The following is a 20,000-nucleotide window of genomic DNA, read 5'->3' as shown; positions in this document are numbered from 1 at the left end:
ATCAATTAAAAATGAACATATTACTGGTTTTAAGGATAGCTACTCAGTAACCATCTTCCTTGTTTATTTCTTTCACCACCATCTTTCTTGCTTATTTCTTTTTCATAATTTGGTCTATATCGTTTTTTTTCTTTTTTTTTTTTTGGGGGGGGCTGATCGAAAAAGATTAGTGTTCCTTCTAATTGAAACTGATGATGCCCATTGCTATAAAACCTTGTAATTAAATTCCCATCTCGACCCATACATGCTAAGGATTCTTTGACGTTTGATGAATTCAAACAAAAGTTACAAGCATAAAATTCACAATTCTCGATTTATTCTAAAGTTTTTCGAAGGAAATAAAACGCTCAATAATAAAATTTTACGAAAATACCGAAATATGCATATGTTCACCTCACCATGTGTCTTAGTAGTGTAAGTACAAGGAAATGAACAAACATTCCAATAAAACAAAGAGGGAGGAAAACAAGAGAAAGATTGTTTACAGCCCTGAAGCAAAGCAGTTTTTGACCATAACATCCGGGGAGCCCCATCAGCTGTAACAACATACACAAAACACACCTTTGGGGCCTCCATTTCAACCAAAATAAAAAGCTCTATGACGCACAGCTAAACGGCCTTCAATGATATCCAACCTATATGCAGTTCCATTTACGCATTTGTGTGACGTCCATTTGCACACGCATTTTACGCTAAACCCTCAACGCCACTCGGCTCAAACCTCCGTCCGTCAACATGTCGAATGACATCGCAATATCCTAAATGGACGAAAAACGTCCTCGGATGTATCGTGGTCTATTCCTCTTTTCTTATGTGTTCTTCGCAGGCACAAACCGAGAGAGCAATCTATATGTATATGAATTAAAGTGCGTCCATTTTTCAATGTACCATGGAGAGCTATGAGAGCGTGTAGTCCAGTGCCCTGTATTTCAAGCTAAGTCGAGACTGGGTGTTTAGTTTAATTACGTTTTCGGAATTTAGAATAAAACTAGGTTTTTTCTATTTCACTTTTCACGCTTTACTTACATTCCAAGATATACACATAGATACAATATATATATATATATATATATATATATATATATATATATATATATATATATTCTCAACTTTACGGAACTGATAAGAAATCACAAGACAAAGAAAAAAAATCGATAGCACCAGCTAATGGTAATTCCATTATAGAAACATCACTTACACGTAGCCTACTTATAGAAATAATCATAGACGGATAACCCCCACAAAATCCGCAATATAAAAGGACTTGTAAATATATCCACAAAACCTAGTATTTTCTGAAAACTCTAACGAAAGACTTTTCTTTGTCCTTAAAACAGATGAAGCTTCAAATAGAGTCCATTACCAAAACAATTCTACTTCTATCAAGGGGTTAACTACTGCAAAGTCATTGTCCAGTGGCCACTTTCCTTTTGGTAAGTGTAGAAGAGACTCTTTAGCTATGGTAAACAGCTCTTCTAGGAGAAGGACACTCCGAAATCAAACCATTGTTCTCTAGTCTTGGATAGTGCCATAGCCTCTGTACCATGGCCTTCCACTGTCTTGGGTTAGAGTTCCCTTGCCTGAGGGAACACTCGGGAACACTTCTATCTTATTTCTCTTTTTGTTTTGTTATTTTTTTTTGTAGTTTATATAGGAAATACTTATTGTAATGTTGTTACTGTTCTTAAAATATTTAATTTTTCCTTGTTTCCTCACAGGGCTATTTTCCCTGTTGGAGCCCCTGGGCTTATAGCATCCTGCTTTTCCAACTAGGGCCGTAGCTTAGCAAGTAATAATAATAATAATAATAATAATAATATGGTCCGAAGTTTATAACTGTACGCTTCATATAATATAACATGAAGGCACATTAAGTAGAGTATGGTACAGCCTCTGGTATTTTTACACAGCTACGTGAATATGAAACATTTATTAACAAATATCTTTCTTGATTTTCTCATTTAAGTTTTGTATTACACCTGACCATTGACCGAAGAACTGATAATATTGCAGCAACTGTTAAACTATCATTTGATTTCTAAAGCCAATAGGTAACTTAAGTACAAGACGTCTATCTCAAATTTATTTTTTCTCATTTTCAACACTCCCTGTTACATGGTGCCATGAAGTATTTGAAGATTGAAATAAGAGCAGCAGCTTCTGTGAATATACACCGTTGCTATAAAAAATGCCAGAAATAATTTAAAGCATCGAGGATAACATCTCTCTATGAAACTGCATACAGTTATTGCATTTTAAATGCGTATAAAGGCAAAAGCAATCTCTTTGATTCCATCGGCATCCCACTGTAAACTCAGCCAATAAGAACCTAAGTTTCTTTGCAATGTCTTCATCTGGTAATATTGCAAGCCGAACGGCTCTGTGATGGAGGAAAAAAAAAAAAAAAAAAAAAAAAAAAACTTACTTAATTAGCTTATTGGTCACAGTCAGCCGGTATTAGATAGATAAAAATAAATGTGTCAATACATTGCATCTCCTATGTTTGGATAATGTAAAGCAGCGTAAATAATACATTATCATTGCCTGGTATAATCAAAGGTATGCAGATCTCACCTAGTAATATTGTTACAGCTGAAATGCATAAACATATTTTCCTATTTTAAATCTAAAATCGACCAAGAACATCTTTTAGAATGCAGTCTGCTATATCATATTTAATAATGCAAATCGTGAATGGGAACACAGATCTAACATGCGGTGGGGGAATTCAAAAACAAAGAAACAATACTAAACTCAGAATTCTTTACTTTTCAAAAATCCCAAGGAAATAAACGATACATTCTACATCTTTTATTCATTGTGAGATTAACAAAGAACCTTGGAATATTATATACCAGATTTAAGTATTTAATTTATGACCTGAAAATAACCTGACGTAATTGGCAAAATGGGTTAGGGTTTGGAGAAGCTCAAACTGGTTGCTAATCCTTGCTCTCACATATAAAACGCAGACCGCCGCGACAGATTATCTCTCGACCTTAAGCTAGATCTTGACCTTCACCTTTGGCCTTTACATGTTTACATTTCCAAAGGAAACTAGAGGGGCACTAAGTATAGAGCCGACCTCCGCTGCGGCAGCTTATCTCTTGCCCTTTTGCTCGACCTTGACCTTGACCTTTACCCTTAACATGTATTAACTGGCGTGGATTTTCATACACTCATATATGAACCAAGTTTGAAGTCTCTGTGACAACGATGTCCAAACTTATGGTGGATTACTTGAATTAGACATTTTGCTTGACCGTGACCTTAACCTTCCAAAATTTAACCATTTCAAGCTTTTTACATAACAGTCAATCCATGCAAGTTTCATTACGATTATAAATATGGCCAAGAAGCTGTTCACAAACAAACAAACACACAAACATAACCTCCTTCCAACTTCGCTGGCAGAGGTAATGAAAGGAAAATTATTCGATACGAAACAAATTCTATGAACGTTTCATTTCACATATTTCTTTCATTCCCATCAAAATAACTAAAAGTTAGAAAATGTTCCATTGTTGCAAATATTACGTTTATGCAATGGCAATCAGGGGTAATCAACGAACAGAACTGGAATAACATTCTAAGCGCCTTGCAAAACCAACATGTATGAACAATACATTCTCCTTGTTTCATTAAGCGATGCGGAGCAGATTTTAAAGCTCAAAATCATATGCTCTCCCATGTAAAAATCTTAGCTATTTCACGATGAAAGAAAAAAATTAGTTTGTAATCATGAACAAAACTATTTACATATTCTTTACCGATTCACCTATTTTATTGCCTATAACATTATTTAAATAAAAAAAATAAACAAAATTGAACATGTAAGAAACTTCTTTAAGAGTCAAATGTTGAATGAAACATTTATCAACTTCAGAAATTTCCAACATCGACAGAACTCATCCGCACTCTTAAGACTCAAAGAGTATCAGTTTGTTTCTCTCAAGGCACTCTCCCTCTTCAAAACATCTCAAAGGCCCCTCCCGAATCCAACTGCCTAAGGCACTCGCACTTCTTGAGAGCCACTTTTGACGAACATGAGTACCTTTGACACTAAGCAGACGGAGGAAAGACGAATTGGCGAAAAGTTAAAATTATCTTCCTGATTTTTTACCTCATCATTCTGTATAAAATTGGTATTTCAGATCCTTCCTATATGAATTAAATGTTAGCTTTGACATTTGATCGTATAAGGAATGCAAAACCATGCCAGGTAATATCAGTTCCAGAATATAAATTTGCCTTAATTATCTCAGGCAGATTATGAATACTGACGACAGCCATTGTCTTTTTCGAAGATCTGTTTCTTGTGAGGTACATCTAAAAAAATAATAATACGTAATAAATCGAGGTTTTCATTTTCCCAAGGACTGAAAACAGAACTAATAAAAATTATTATCCTTGAATTTTCCATCAACAGAGCATTTAGCGGAATAAGAAGAGAAGTCCTGGTACTCTTCTGACGGCTTATTAAAAAAAAATAATAATAAATAAATAAATAAACAAGAAATAATTAAATAATTTTGGCCTGACTTTTTCTCTCCACTATAAATAATACACATGACATGTAACTTTACAGCAGCTACTAAATAATCTAAAATTAATAAAACATTTAATTAAAAAACAAGTGAAAAATTAAATTTAATCTATCAAGATCGCTATTAGACGTCAATTTCCAGGAATAAGCTTATGAAAAAATAAAATAGAACTAAGCTTGAAACCATATTATGCCAATTTAAAAGAAAAAAAAAAGAGAAATAAATGTAATTAAATTTATACGGAGAGAGAGAGAGAGAGAGAGAGAGAGAGAGAGAGAGAGAGAGAGAGAGAGAGAGAGAGAGAGAGAGAGAGAGAGAGAGAGAGAGGAGGTTAAAATCCACTAGAATAATACATTTACAAGGTATGTAGGAAAAAAAATATAGATGTGCCATTAAAATAATCGACTGGCATAAAAAAAAAAAAATCGGCCATAAACTTAAGCGACACATTCCCAAATTATACTCGTGGCATAAAAACCGTAAAATATATCAACAAAAATTAGGAGTGCATAAACACTTGAGGAAATAAATATGCATAGTTGCCAGACGTTATGGCAGCATCGAATTGCAATATCAATGCAAACCCAATTAAGGACCAGCTCATTAGTATGAGTAGTTGAAACAAGGTTGCACTCGACGATGGGCGAGTCTCCCTGCCGAATGTCTCTCTCTCTCTCCCTCTCAACGTATTAAAAACTGGAAGCGTGCTTCCTATATTTTTCTCTCTCAACAAAACTACAGTATATGTATATGATAAAGGAAAAACAGGCAAATTTTCCTGATTTTCACCCCAATCTCTCGCTCTCTCTCTCTCTCTCTCTCTCTCTCTCTCTCTCTCTCTCTCTCTCTCTCTCTCTCTCAGTGACACGGTAAACGAATTCAAGAATAAGTTAAGACAAGGTCTATGAACTTTCTAAATGCTTAAACTAAATTGCTCTACCAAAGAGCAAAGGAAGTCTGCGGATGGACTAAAAAGTCTTTGAGATATCCAAAATCCTTCTCTCTCTCTCTCTCTCTCTCTCTCTCCTCTCTCTCTCTCTCTCTCTCTCTCTCTCTCTCTCTCTCTCTCTCTCTCCTGAACCCAGTCTTCCCGCTTCCACCGCAGCAACTTAGCGAGCAATTAAGTCGGTGCAGGAATAATTATTGGCAGATGCCACTTAGCCAACATCGATAAACAGCCAAATTGATTTCGTAACGAAGCCCAGAATCAGAAGTGTTGAATAAACAGCCTTCCTCATACTGCCCAAAGATATTGAGTACTACTTATATGAGTATTAATCACTTATATGCTAATTTGAATGGTTATGTAAAAACAAATTAGGAATTTCTGTTTACTTTGTAATATCAAATACAGCAGTTGATTTTTTTTTTTTGGGGGGGGGAGAAAGACTTTAGCGTATTCAATCCAGTTGAAATTCATGACGAATTTTACATTGGTTCCATTAACACTAATAAAAAATTGTATTGGAAAATTATGAAGCCACTAACCGAATATGAATTGGATGGAAGCATTTCACCGTGTGAGAGAGAGAGAGAGAGAGAGAGAGAGAGAGAGAGAGAGAGAGAGAGAGAGAGAGAGAGAGAGTCATTGCATAATTTAAGCCAGTTCCTTGCCAATATGAATGGAATGTAATAACCATTTCCTCTCCCACCCCTCCCTCTCTCCTTGTGAATTAGGTCAAGTTTAATCACTACATAGAGGCCAATTCCTAGCCAACGTCGCCTCATTATATCCTCAGGGGTTCTAGTTACATCTAGTAACAATTAGAGAGAGGTATTACCTAGATTTGTTAAGACATGCATTCACGAAACATTCTCCTTGATGGATGGCCATTCTGGATTTCTTGTGTAATATGCTTCTCAATGCTGTTAAGAGGGAGTAGCTGGATTTGGCCTTAAATAAGAGATGAGTATTGGGACAAGACGAAGTTAAAGAGGCTAGACAGGTAACCGGTAACCGGGAGGAGATCAGAAGCCAATGCGGCTCCCTATATGGATATTACAGCATTTAAGAGTTCTGAATTTTGACTATATACACCGGGCGCTGAGTCCTATGAGACCCTTAAACGTTTAAGTGAAACTGGGGACTATCCAACCTAATATAACAAGGAGTAATACTTCGAAGGGGTTGGAGAGCAAAAAGGAAGAAAGGAAGTGTGAACGTGTGTGCCGAGGAAGACAAACACAGCTTCGACTCTTCGTCAGTTTAACATGAACAGATTGAAACATTAATAGAGGAATCGGTGAATTAACGAATTTTCTGTTATCTAATTTGACTCTATTTAAAAGAAAACAGTATCACGATAACTCTTCATGAAAAGAAAAAAATTCATTAATTCAGTCTCCTGAAGATATTGACTGTGCAACATCTCGTGATACAGTCAATTTCGGAGGAGTTAGTAATGCGTTTCAAGTCTGGTTTTTTATCAGTTCAAATCATTTCGCTATGTATCTTCAAGAACCAGGCGACTTGCTCAATATCTTTATATTGCAATAATATATTGTTGCTTATACATTTGTGTTCGTAACATCTTTGGACGACACCTTAATATCCATTTTAATCTAAGAGGTGACCTTTGTCATCCTCTTTGGCTTACCGTCTGTAAACGAGGGCTTAATAATAACAATAATAATAATAATAATAATAATAATAATAATAATAACAATAACAATAATAATAATAATAATAATAATAATAATAACAATGTTTCTTCTGAAATAGCAGATTTTAATACAAAATTAATGATTTTTAAAATAAATTAAATATTTCATTTATTTGATTTGCCAACTAACGAAAGCTATGGTAGCAGCTCTTCTAGGAGAAGGACACTCCAAAATCAAATAATTGTTCTCTATTCTATGGTAGTGCCATAGCCTCTTTACCATGGCCTTACAACTGTCTTGGGTTAGAATTCTCTTGCTTGAGGGTACACTCGAGCAACTATCTTATTTCTTTTTTTATTGCAGTTTTACTTAATTGTAAATTACTTCTCTTGTAGTTTATTTATTTCCTAATTTCTTTTTCTCACTGTGCTATTTTCCCTGTTGGGGCTCCTGGGCTTATAGCATCCTGCTTTTCCAACTAGGGTTGTAGCTTAGCATAATAATAATAATAATAATAATAATAATAATAATAATAATAATAAAATAACAACAACAACAACAACAACAACAATAATAATAATAATAAACATTACTTTAAAAATCCGGAACACACGTAAATAAAGAAGGGAAAATAGTAGCATATATCCATTCAAAATCCATTAGTGATATTGTAGCCTATTTACACGAAACGTAATATTCTAATATATATATATATATATATATATATATATATATATATATATATATTCATATATATAAGTATATATATATATATATATATATATATGTGTGTGTGTGTGTGTGTGTGTGTGTGTGGGTGTATATATGTATATATAAATAAATATATATATACATATATATATTGAGACAAAAAACAATAATAATCGTATATAATTAAAATAAAAGTAAAAAAGTAGTTTGTAACACCGATGCTTGAGTGTCAATTCACTCCACCAAAGCTGCCGTTGCTATTACAGAGAAATGTCAAAGGGATATGGATGGTGTAATGTTGTACACATAAATATTACAATAACTTTTTTTAATTGATACGATAAGATCAACGCGGTGAAATGCTACGAGCAATACATTTTTATTGAAAGTTTTTATAGCAAAATTTACTTACAGAGCTTTGCATGCCATTTTATTTCTAATTTCATAATTAAAAACACATTCTAAACAAAGAACAATTGAAATATTCACATTGTAACGAAGAAAAAAAAACTATACACATATATGTGCAAATAAAACATAAGTTTTTTGGAGCGGACAACGAAGCAAAAATCTTTTAAAGATAAGTGACTTGAATACATTTAATAATAAAATCTCTGAACAAAACAAAAAACTAATTAATAAAAGACATCTTTCGGAAGGAAATGCAAAATGGAAAGACTAACAGCGCCTGACCTCTGCGCTCCTTCCCGGCAAATATGTAATAACCATCACTCACCTGACTAGAACACCACGTGCCACACCACGTACATGATCAACAGCAAAGCGAAGATAACGAGGTAGTTGTTAAACATAGCTCTCTGCTCGGTACCCTGGGCGAACATCTTGCTTTTCCTCCCGGTTAACGAGTCGAATCAAAACGGACGTGAAGGATGAAAAGGACCGGGAATTGATAAATTGAAAATCAACAGGTCATACGCCCCCAGATATTTATTTGGAATGAGCTTGGCGGATGAGCAAATGTGTTTCGTGGATCGGAGCAAGCCCCGCTATGAGACGAGGGCTCGGGCGAAGGATGGGGATGAACTAGTTAGTAGCCAGGGCGAGGGGATTTTCTAGTGTGTTACAACGATGGAACACCAGAACGAACAGGGCAGGGGAAGGTGAGCTGAGGAATGGGGAAACACCACTGGGATGAACGCTCGGTGGACTAAACGGCTCGATACTAAATCAGTCCCTAGACGAAGGTGAGACTTCTCGAGCGTCAAGCAAGAGGCCACCTTCAGATGCTGATAGTGGAATTGCAGGTGGTAAGGGAGGGGATGCATCCCATAAAGAGGGGAAAGGGGGGGGGGGGAAGGGAAGGGGGTCAGAAAGGGGGAGGTAATATAGGTGGAGCTAAAATGCGATGGGGCAGGATGGTGGGGCCAGCAGCGACCAGGAGAACTTATGGCAAGGGGCGTCGTTTGTTTACATTAGACATGTTTGGCTGCTGCCATCCCGCCCTTTCAACTTCGGAATTAAAACTTCCGAGAGTGTTTATAACAATAACAGACATGTAAGAGGAATGGCAAATCAGGTGGCAGGAAAGATAAAATAAAAATAAGTCCTAAAGCGATAGTGTCTAAGTACTGCGGCTCCCAAAATAAATAACTTTCGACAAATCAACCTCATCACTGGCAGATAAAAGCCAGACCTCTATTGCCAATCAATGCTCAATTACGGAAAGATGGCAGATAATTCGCAGACGTGCAGATTTCTCATTAAAAATTCAGACCACCTTAAGGGTAGTTTGAGCTTCATTAGCAGGCAAATATCTAATGCGAATGATCCCTCAACTAACATCACGAAAAATTAATATAAAAATTCAAGTCATAAAAGGAAAATAAAGGCAGTCATATTTTGTCGAACAGATTCGCATACCTCTTGCTTGAGGGTACATTCAAGCACACTTTTCCATCTTGTTTCTCTTATTATTATTTTGAAGTTTTTATATTTTATACATGAAAGATTTATTTTAATGTTATTATTGTTTTTAAACTTCTCTTGTAGTTTTTTCTTATTTCCTTTCCTCACTGGGCTATTTTCCCTGTTGGAACCCTTGGGCTTATATTATCCTGCTTTTCCAACTAAGGTTGTAGCTTAGCAAATAATAATAATAATAATAATAATAATAATAATAATAATAATAATAATAATAATAAGACAAATATTTACTTTCTTTTAAACAAGCTAATGGAATCGGGCTTACATGCTACAATCGTTAGCATAAACTGCATATTCAATCGTATGCTGATTGTAACTTTACTGATACAGAAACACAAGCCCACACACCATATTAGTCATACATAATTACAGTATATATATATATATATATATATATATATATATATATATATATATATATATATATATATATATATACATGTAATTTAATACAATGGTAAGGGCTGATAAAACACAGCGTTATCACATCGATATAAAAGCATGGAAACACGTAACCTAAGTATGAGCATACCATTGTACAACTAGAGGGGCACTCAGTCGAGCGCAGACCTCCGCCGCCATGGCTTATTTCTCGTCATTTTGCTCGACCTTGTCCTTTGACTTTAACATGTATTAATTGGCGTGGATTTTCATGCTCTCAAATATGAACCAAGTTTGAAGTCTCTGTGACAACGACGTCTAAGCTTATGGTTGATTATGTGAATTAAACATTTTGCTTGGCCGTAACCTTGACCTTTGCCTTCCAAAATTATAATTTCCGACTTTTTACATAAAATTTAATCCATACAAGTTTCATTATTCTACGATTCAAATTGTGGCCAGGAAGATGTTCACAAACAAACAAACACACACACACTAGGGGTAAAACATAATCTCCTTCGAACTTCGTTGGCGGAGGTAATAACGAAATCCATACGTAGCTAGATATGAGGATGCATATAGTAAGGGGAGAAATGTATGCAAGAATTGTTCCAATTTACTCAGGTGCATACATTATGCAAGGAAGCTTTGCATAAGAATGTATAAATCAACTGCATGTACCTACACGCATTGGTATACAATCATTCTGGAAAAAATGCATGAAAGAAAACTTCACTAACACTCTAACATGATTATTTGTTAATATATGAATAGCAAAAGATTTGATAATTTACGGTTGTTATGATACGTAACCAACTACAAAACCTATATGGACAAAGAGGAAAATCTCAGTACCTATGACAGGATGTGTTACAACTATCTACCACTAAAGATTTAAAGGTGACTCGTGAGGGGCAGAGGTGTGCTTATTGCACAATGTAATAGGTACCGACCATATGCTAGAACCAGGAAATACCAAAGCATCGTGGGTATATTGTATAATGCCCATACCATTCTCACCAGCAGAACTTTGAAGAGGGGGGGGGACCAGGGCATTCCTCCTGCCACCTCTCCAACTATACTCGACGCAGTGAAAAATGGCTGAGAAGGGAGAGCATCGTTTTAAACAGAATCCTACACTGGTGCCAGATCTCCACAGATCCCCAGCTTGCCTTCATTTTCCAACCATTCTCCAGCTCCTTACTATCTCTCTCTCTCTCTCTCTCTCTCTCTCTCTCTCTCTCTCTCTCTCTCTCTCTCTCTCTCTATATATATATATATATATATATATATATATATATATATATATATACATACACATATATATACATACATATATATATATATATATATATATATATATATATATATATATATATATATATATATATACATTGGGTATTCTAAAACCGTATACAAAATAATTCTAACTTTTGTTCCATACCACCATTGCGGTAAAATTCAAGGCGTGTTTTCTTTATAAAGGATTCCCCTCTTCCTGACCTTGGCATATGAGCACTGGGTCCTCCCCGCACATGTTCCAGACGTTGCTGCTACATGCTGTATACACACACTGAGACAGAAGTGTGGGAGGGTGAGGCGTAATCGGTAAAATTGGGATAGTTATAGAAGCCGTAATATTAATACATGAAAGAGTGAGTGTTAGAAGGGATAAGCAGAGAGAATTCGTGATATATTATATAAATAGGAGAGAGAGAGAGAGAGAGAGAGAGAGAGAGAGAGAGAGAGAGAGAGAGAGAGAGAGAGAGAGAGAGAGAGAGGTCTTGGCGAGTGAGCCAGTCATCAGCGGAGATGTGGCATCAAAGGGGGAATCTGTATAATACCAGGGACCCTCCCCTATCGGTCTTTTTTCACTGCGTGGAGTGGAGTATAGCTAGTCACTTAGGTGATCAACTCATAACTTGGCAGGATCGGGCACTTCAGCATGCCTAATATTAACGCCTGAACCCCAGTGGAGTAAATATATAGGTATTGTGCTATAGTTCTTGAACCTCACACGTAAAAGACTGATATGTCCAAGTTATATATATATATATATATATATATATATATATATATATATATATATATATGTATATATATATATATATATATATATATATATATATATATATATATATATATATATATATAAACGAGGTGGCAGACCCAGGCCTACATGAATGAGGACTATGGACCGGGAAGTAGAGGATGAATGATGAAGAAGCATTGATTTAGAAGTTCAAGATAGACAACTGGCGAAATATAACCGTGGTCTTTTGCGTCAATAGTCGATGATGATGATGATGATGATTGATATATATATATATATATATATATATATATATATATATATATATATATATATATATATATATATATATAATCACTTATAGAATCAACTTCATATATCGGATAATGCTATGTCACATTAATCTACGTACTACGTTTGAACCGGTGGGCACAAGACACAAGTCACTCTATATGAGAATCATGTGATTAAACCAATTCATGTAAGAACGTAAACAGATAATTGACGCATTCAAGATTTTTCTGTGTACATGACAAGCATTAAATCGTAAGGTTCAAGGTTTCATATGCGTTAAATGTCCTAATAACGAAGAGCATTAAAACCGATTACCAGAATACATATCAATGTATTGTCAATAATCAAAACAATTTGTAACGTTCTTTGCATTTGGGTACGCTAATTGCAAATTATTGGCTTTACGTATTGTAATGATTGAATGAATGAATATTATAAGCATACAATCATACCCAATAATAATTGTTCTAAATTACTATCATTTCAGTTCTTGATGGATCCAAGATTTCTTCTACTTTGACTTTACCATTTTATTGGAGAAAACTCACTGTAACCTATGTTCATTCCAATCACTCTAGCTTGTCTGATTATAACATGAATTTTACTTTACCTCTCTCGTCTCATATGATTTCCTTACACTTATGTTTTCCTATAACCATTACTCTCTTTTACCACTACTATCACAGTTTTGATTATCATAAATAACGCAGGTCCTTTATAAATTATCCCCAATTCTATTTTCTCGTCGGAAAAAAAATGATCCAATCTTGCATCTTTCCACCCCAATGCGTGAACACATACAATTTGTCTCTTCATCTGATACGGCTACTACTATTGACATATGCAGCACCCACCCCGTATTGCATAACACAACTAAACCTTCCATGAACCACACATACTCCATTAATAGTCCTCTACCTCCTTAGTATTCTTCAAAGACCTCACTTCATTACCAGTGGCATAAACGAAAAACAGCAACGAGGAAACGTGAGCCTCCCTGTCTCTCCATCCAGTCTAATAAGGATCTAACCTTCTATTTGCAGTTAAAACAACAACCCTACAATCTCAATACAAACTCGGATAGACCGTTTCTTCCTTATAAGTTGAACTCATCTTTACGGTTCTCCATCATCCTGACTCATCGGCCAATTTTACTTCTGAAAGTCCAATTAGCATAAATACCAACGGTTTTTTTTTTGGTTTCTGGTTCTTCCTCCTTACATATATACTGTATACTGTATATATATATATATATATATATATATATATATATATATATATATATACATATATATATATATATATATATACATATATATATATATATATATATATATATATATATGCACATTTCTATACAGATACAGTATATTTAAACTCTGTGCACATTACGAATGTACAGATATACACACACACACACACACACACACACATATATATATATATATATATATATATATATATATATATATATATATATATATATATATATATATGTATATATATACATACATATATATGTGTATATATATATATATATATATATATATATATATATATATATATATATATATATATATATATATGTTTGTGTGCATGCGTGTGTTTTATGCAAAGGGTAGAGATAAGTACAAATGTAGGAAAAACGGGAACGCAAACAAATTCCCTTTTTATATTGACAACAGTGACGGATAATGAGTTGTTTGCTTACTTCCTATTAGAATAAGCAAACAAAATTCCATATCCTAAGGTAGGAGGTAGGAAATGTCAAAACATTCAACCCTAGGCTTCCTAATCTCGCCACAGGAATTCTGAGAGTATGTCACCAACTAGAAGTTGAAATAATAATTTTACAATGGGGAAAAAGACACACCAACTAGAAGTTGAAATAATAATTTTACAATGGGGAAAAAGACAGAGTTCTTAAATATTTTTCAAAATAAAATTTCATTTCAAATACACAACCTTAAAATAGGTATGATAACTTATACAAGTATAATATACTAATTGATTATGGTATCAAATAAGATTTCACTATTTGAGCTGTGTGGTCCCTTATAGAAAAGTAATATTAACTACCAAAATCTCTCCAGTTTTAACTTCTGAATCAAGCAGCCAAACTGAATCCGTCAAAGCAAAGTGTCATATGATACCAAAAATCAGAAATTTATGATTCTACTCGAATAAATGATAGTACTGCTAATTATGATTCTATTAACTTCACCATTGTTCTCTAGTCTTGGACAGTGCCATAGCCTCTGTGCCATGGTATTTCACTGTCTTGGGCTAGAATTCCTTTGCTTGAGGGTAGATTCGGGCACACTATCATATCTTGTTTCGCTTCCTTTTATTTTCCAAAGTTTTTATAGGTTATATATGAAATATTTATTCTAATGCTGCTACTATTCATACAATATTTTATAATTGTTAATTACTTTTCTTGTGGTTACCTTATTTCCTTTCTTCACTGGGCTACTTTCCCTGTTGGAACCCTCGGGCTTATAGCATTCTGCTCTTCCAACTAGGGTTCAGCTTAGCAAGTAATAATAATAATAATAATAATAATAATAATAACAATAATAATAATAATATTCTCCTTCGACCAATGCTTACTGAAAACCATGTGAAAGAGCACTCCACTTCTTCCTACAACTTCATGGTTTTCAAAGCGTTTAATCTACCATTTTATTACTTGTTTGATTAAACTAACCTAACACTTCTCAGTCACTCACCTCTTCAATTAACGCCTTCAAACCAAGTATAAATTTTAGTTATTTCCACCATCCTTGCAATTCATGTTCTTCTCTTACAACCATAATGAAAGGTTAATCTCTTTATTATTATTTTTTTTTTACAGCCTAACATTGGAGAAATATCTTCTTCGAATGCGTACATATTAATAGAAATAGAAATTAATTGGTACACGTTATTTGGTTCATGCCAATAAATGTAAAAAAAGTTTGCGTGAAAAAATCTCTTTAATATACATATGTATCAAGGGATACAGTACATGCGCTAATTAAGTATAATTATGTGAATTTGCATGACTTATTCTTAGGCTATTTATTTTAGCAAATTCTATACTCCCAATTAAATCTAAAAGTTCAATTATTTTATACCTATTCTACATGTAACCTCATACATGAATATAACAATTCCTATGCATCAGATTCTTAATCGCTGCATCTTCCAATACATTCGAAAGCACCCATATTCTATTTCTATCTGACAAGTAACCTCATACTGGGACATAGCTGAAGCGTGTGTCATGTTTTTCAACAATCTCTTCCACAAATGCATAATGTACTTACTGTACTGGCCAGACAGTACTACATTGGATTCCTCTCTCTGGTTACGGCTCCTTTTCCCTTTACCCAAACACATCGAATAGTGTGGCCTATTCTTTACATATTTTCCTCTGTCCTCATACACCTCACAACATTGAAATTACCAAACAAATAGTCTTCTCTAACGGGGCTAACTACCACACTGCACTTGTTCTGTGGCTACTGTCCTCTTGGTAAGGGTATAAGAGACTTCAGCAATGGTAAGCAGCTCCTCTAGGAGGAGGACACTCCAAAATCAAAGTATTGCTCTCTAGTCTTGGATAGTGCCATAGCCTCTGTACACTTGTCTTCCACTGTCCCGGGGTAGAATTCTCTTGCTTGATGGTACACTCGAGCAAATTATTCTTTCTTATTTCTCTTCCTCTTGTTTTTTTTTCTCTTCCTCTTGTTTTTTTCAAGTTATTATAGTTTATAAAATGAAAGATTTATTTTGATGTCTTTGCTGTTCATAAAATATTTTACTTTAATTGTTCATTACTTCCCCCGTAGTTTATCTATTTCCTTATTTCCTTTCCTTATTGGGCTATTTTCCCTGTTCGAGCCCATGGGATTATACCACCCTGCTTTACAAGCTCTGGTGGTAGCTTAGCAAGTAATAATAATAATAATAATAATAATAATAATAATAATAATAGACTTTACTTTTACCTTAAATGCAATACTGTATAAAATTGAAGAAAAAAACCTAAACTACTTTTACCTTAGAAGAATAATGTATAAAATTAAAACAAAACTTTATTTTCACCTTAGATACAATACTGTATAAAATAAAATAAAAACGCCTAAACTTTTCCTTTACCTCAAATGTTATACCGTGTAAAAGGAAAATTCAATAATATATAAAATTAAAAGAAAACTTTACTTTCACCTTAGATGCAATACTGTATAAAATGAAAAAAAAAACTACTACTCTTTACTTTTACCTTAATTGCAATACTGTATAAAATGGTTAAAAAATATCTCCATTTTACTTTTACCTTAGATGCAATACTGTATGAAATGGTAAAAAAAATACTCAATTTTACTTTTACCTTAGATGCAATACTGTTTAAAAAGTTGAAAAAAAAAACTATCTATAAATATTTCCCAATTGCCCAGTGGCGTCAGCCATTACTCATTCTCTCTAAACCAAACACATTTTAAAGCAGCGGATTTTCACAGAAGAAAGAGAGACCCTATTTCCATAAAGACATTAAAGCGGAGTCGAACCCCGCGTACCTTCTAAGGCTATTCATCAATCACACATGATGTTATCTAAATATCTGTATCCATCAGCGGTTATCTATTCAACAGTGCCAAAATCAAATCATTATTGCCATTATTAAAAAGAGCAAGGGAAGGGAAAGATTTAATCCGATGATGCGGTTCTGTGTGCACTTGTGCGTTTGTAAACAAACAAGAAGACGTGAACACGAACAAAGACGACTGCAGCTAAGTCAATAACTATCTTCAAAGCAAATATCTCTCTCTCTCTCTCTCTCTCTCTCTCTCTCTCTCTCTCTCTCTCTCTCTCTCTCTCTCTCTTCGAGACATCCAAAATCCTTTTAACCCTCTCTCTCTCTCTCTCTCTCTCTCTCTCTCTCTCTCTCTCTCTCTCTCTCTCTCTCAAAGTCTTCGAGGCATCCAAAATCCTCATAACTCTCTCTCTCTCTCTCTCTCTCTCTCTCTCTCTCTCTCTCTCTCTCTCTCTCTCTCTAAGTCTTCGAGGCATCCAAAATCCTCATAACTCTCTCTCTCTCTCTCTCTCTCTCTCTCTCTCTCTCAAAGTCTTCGAGACATCCAAAATCCTCATAACTCTCTCTCTCTCTCTCTCTCTCTCTCTCTCAAAGTCTTCGAGACATCCAAAATCCTCATAACCCTCTCTCTCTCTCTCTCTCTCTCTCTCTCTCTCTCTCTCTCTCTCTCTCTCAAAGTCTTCGAGGCATCCAAAATCCTCATAACTCTCTCTCTCTCTCTCTCTCTCTCTCTCTCTCTCTCTCTCTCTCTCTCTCTCTGTCTCTCTAAGTCTTCGAGGCATCCAAAATCCTCATAACTCTCTCTCTCTCTCTCTCTCTCTCTCTCTCTCTCTCTCTCTCTCTCTCTCTCTCTCTCTCTCTCTCTCAAAGTCTTCGAGACATCCAAAATCCTCATAACTCTCTCTCTCTCTCTCTCTCTCTCTCTCTCTCCTTTTCTACCCTTGTAACCATCATTAAGCCACGTCATGCGGAAATGGTTAGTATGCCAAGGCACAATCTTTTTCGCAGGGTTCTCCCTCTGAATGCCACTCAAAACTCATATTGGCGAAATCGTTCAACCTCGTCAAGAAGGGATTTGCACAGATGGATGAAGTCACTGTCCGAGAGACGTTACTCTGTGTGCCAATAAGCGCATCGCCTCCGTTAATATAATGTCTGTCCCCTGAAAGCTTACCGGTTTTTTTTTTTTTTTTTTTTTTTTTTTTTTTTTTTTTTTTTGATGATGATTATGATGGCTATGATACTCTTGGGTTTGATAAAAACTTTTCTCAAACTTTCTGCACAGTTTATAAATTCCTACATTATCATCTCTTTAATTTTCGCACACGTGGTGAATTTGCTTTGATTCGTCAGTTTAATTAGGCAGAAAACGTCTTCGGACGGGAAGGCTTGTGGAATGCATATATTTTTAAACCTACAATTAACAGCACAGACATAATTGCTTCTGAATTAATACTTTATCCCTTTCTGAGTGGAGGATACCTTGTGTGAATGATTGCATATCGCCATGATCAGCAAAGCTGTACTAGCCAGGGTATTCCATACTAGGTTGGATTGCTGTGAGAGATCAAATGAAAATCTCCTACCATCACCAATCTGCAATGGCTAGCGTGGTGATGAAAACTGGCAAAATTCTAGACATGAATTAACGTTTCTGAGGCCTATGTCTGGAAGTGGACTAGAAATGGCTGCATTTGTTATTGATTTACAAGATTCCACGTTAATAGCATATCTAAATGCGTTCAGACATTAAGTCTCCATCTTAGTAAGCAAGGTCATAAAGAGAAAATTATTATTATTATTATTATTATTATTATTATTATTATTATTATTATTACTATTTACTTTAAATTAAAAAACTCGCTCGCTACATGAAAAATATCAGTTGTTGGACATCTTTCAAACTAATAATTCCCTTTTTGCAAATAAGAAGGTAAAGTGATTTGGAAAATACAAGAGAATACTCCATTCTCTTGTAGGAAGTGAATGGTTTGAAGTATTGACTGAACTAATTAATTCCTATATATTCATAAATAGATAGATAGATAGATAGATAGATAGATATCTGGTACTTCAAGCATTCGACAGTCTCGGTTATTGGTCGGATAACAGATTAGATCTTGTGTAACGTAAGATTATAAAATTTAGTTTCAATTTTTGCACAATTGCTTAGTAAATATTGATAAAAATTTTAATAAATCAGAAGTTTATGCATTTTTTGCAAATATAAATTCATAAAATATCGTAGAGAAAAATACAATATTCTTGTTACTTTGTATGAAAGTAACCTTTTCACAATCTTTGTATCCAATATTTAATCATGGAAATTTGTCTTAAGAAGTATATCATAAATAAAAATGAGAATATGTAAAGTTTTCAGTGAAAATAAATGTGACGAGAGAGAGAGAGAGAGAGAGAGAGAGAGAGAGAGAGAGAGAGAGAGAGAGAGGAGTCTTTTGAACCCAAAACGAACAAGACGGGGTTTGGCGAAAATATTATTAATGTAAACACGCCAGAAAAGAATCTAAATGACAAGCAGGCAGCCAAGTTAACCAAAATATACATTAAAGGTAAAATTAAACACAAAAAAAACATCCGTCCCATCATAAGTCAAGAGAAAGAAATTAGCATCTTCTGGAAGCATATTTGCTTTCTCTGACGTCATGACAACGACCTTGTGACAAAATTATAGTTTCAAGTCTTTTAAGAACCACTCCGGCGAAATCATCGTCACTGGTCCCTCTCCTTATTACAAGGGATGTCATATTTTGCTAGAGAAAATCAGTGTGTATTTGAATGTGCTTTTAAATGTACTTACATGGATTATTTTACGTATGTGTAAGTGTGTTGTGTGGGTAGGTTTAAACTATAGTAGATTACAGGGCGATACATATATGGAAAATAT

The 20,000-nt window shown here is 34.5% G+C and overlaps 1 protein-coding gene across 1 annotated transcript in view; it reads right to left on the bottom strand.

Moving 5' to 3' along the window:
• Positions 1 to 9,048, bottom strand: part of LOC137641473 (ligand of Numb protein X 2-like) — a 617,278-nt gene extending 608,230 nt beyond the window's left edge. Inside the window, exon 1 of the mRNA XM_068374068.1 lies at positions 8,599 to 9,048. The gene's annotated coding sequence lies outside the window, so the exon portion shown is untranslated. The remainder of the gene's footprint in view (positions 1 to 8,598) is intronic.
• Positions 9,049 to 20,000: the final 10,952 nt, after the last annotated feature.

The sequence above is a fragment of the Palaemon carinicauda genome, chromosome 5 (genome assembly GCF_036898095.1).
Source record: "Palaemon carinicauda isolate YSFRI2023 chromosome 5, ASM3689809v2, whole genome shotgun sequence".
NCBI classification, from domain to species: domain Eukaryota; kingdom Metazoa; phylum Arthropoda; class Malacostraca; order Decapoda; family Palaemonidae; genus Palaemon; species Palaemon carinicauda.
This window is presented reverse-complemented; position numbering and strand designations above follow the sequence as displayed.